This window comes from Chiloscyllium plagiosum, unplaced genomic scaffold (assembly GCF_037043375.1).
Source record: "Chiloscyllium plagiosum isolate Xiang-an unplaced genomic scaffold, Cpla_swu_hap1 HiC_scaffold_53Y, whole genome shotgun sequence".
Taxonomy (NCBI): Eukaryota; Metazoa; Chordata; class Chondrichthyes; order Orectolobiformes; family Hemiscylliidae; genus Chiloscyllium; species Chiloscyllium plagiosum.
Window position 1 is genome coordinate 1,799,052 of NW_028270192.1, and position 1,779 is coordinate 1,800,830.

Here is a 1,779-nt window from a genome sequence, read left to right on the forward strand (position 1 = left end):
GTATCTTACCACTCCATGTGTACTCCATGGTCACCTGATGAAGGAGCAGCTCTCCAAAAGCTATTGCTTCCATTAAAACTGTTGGACTATGACTTGGTGTTATTTAACGTCCCATCAGAATTCGGATCCCACAATTAAAACAGAGATGAAGAAGCATTTATTCTCTTAGTCAGTTCTGGATCTGTGGGCCTTCTTTGAGCAGAAGACTGTTGAGGAAGGGTAATTAAAAACAGTGACGAGATTGGGATTTGAACCCACGCGTGCTGAGCACAATGGATTAGCAATACATCGCCTTAACCTCTCGGCCACCTCGTCACGCACGTAGGCTAGCGTATGACGTTATTAATAAGTGAATTGCGTAAATTAGGCAGCACAGCAGATATTTCTCCCTCGTGTTGGTGTGATGATAAATAGTACAGTCCGGTTCCAAGGCGATGGTCTGAACTCTGGGTTGTGTGGCAAGCGCATTCCCACTCTGCTCACAGTGATCTGCACAAAAATGAAGGTCTGTTGAATTCAATGAAGATTTGAAGTCAATGGAATAAAGAACCCGAGAAAACAGGGGGTGTTCTTTCAAGAAATAGTTGAATAGAGCTCATAGCGATAGTGGAATCAAGGGTTATGGGGATAAGGCAGGAACAGGATACTGATTGAGGATGATCAGCCATGCTCATAATGAATGGTAGTGCTGGCTCGAAGGGCAGAATGGCCTACTCCTGCACCTATTGTCTATTATATTTCCCTTGAGGAATGGTTTTCCAGACTGGAGGAGAGAGCACAGTGCTCAATGCCATTATTCGGAACATCTTTCTTCTGCTCAGATACTTTTGACACGTGCTTGTGTACAGGGCAGACAATTTTAAAATTCTAAATTAGGCTAAACTGACAATTGAATTCAACAATGAAAAAACCTTCATTTTCCTGTGCCATGCGACACCAAGTCACTGTATGATCTCATCAACACAGTGAACAAGTGTCAGAAGGAAAATGAGTGCAGTGCCAGAGCGCATGCTGGGAGTAGCAGGTGACACACGGGGAAGTGCATTTCCCACAACAGGAACACTTGCCAAACAGCAGACTGCGGTGGAAGAATTCAGAGGTGGTTTACACTTTGGAATTTGATGCCAGAGTACAATGGAGATCTGTCATTGAGTCTGTTAAAGATGAAGACGTTAAGATTTCTACAGATGAAAAATAAAATGAAATGTTCATTTGTTAGTGAAGACAAATGTTGAAATTGAATATGTCAATGATCTACCGATCTTTGGAATAAGTAACTCACCACTTTCCGCACTCGGGGCCAGAACTACTGGTGAAGATGCTCGTATAATCCCCGTTACTAGCCACGGAATCAAAGAAACTCGGTTTGCCAAACGTTCAGGTACAACCAGGAATGTAGAGGTAAGCATTAATGTGTTGCTCCTGAGCTGCAGGTGCACGGTATCTCTGTTCCAGTATAGTGGGCTATGCTGTGCCGAAGTTTTAAGTTTGAGCCTCACATGAACCAGCTTCAGTTTGTCGTCGTCTTGAGGGGTACAGATAGAAGGTGATATTGAGCAAAGCCAAGTTTATGGGAAAAGACTCGTGTTTGTGGATTGAGAAACGACCTTTTCCGGATAATAGCTCCTTGATCAACAAACATATTGCAAGTATCTAAAACGTGCAGAGATATGTGTGGAGAAAGAGCCAAAGATGATATTTCAGCCGTTCGATAACGTTTCCCATGTGTAGTGAGTTAAATTCCGGGAAAACAGATGTTGAACTGGTTTCATGTTATGC

At 43.0% G+C, this 1,779-nt stretch overlaps 1 non-coding gene across 1 annotated transcript; it reads right to left on the bottom strand.

Moving 5' to 3' along the window:
• Window positions 1-233: 233 nt before the first annotated feature.
• trnas-gcu (transfer RNA serine (anticodon GCU)) lies at window positions 234-315 on the bottom strand. Its single transcript has one exon. It is a non-coding gene; the product is annotated as a tRNA-Ser (tRNA).
• Between the last annotated feature and the right edge of the window lie 1,464 nt (window positions 316-1,779).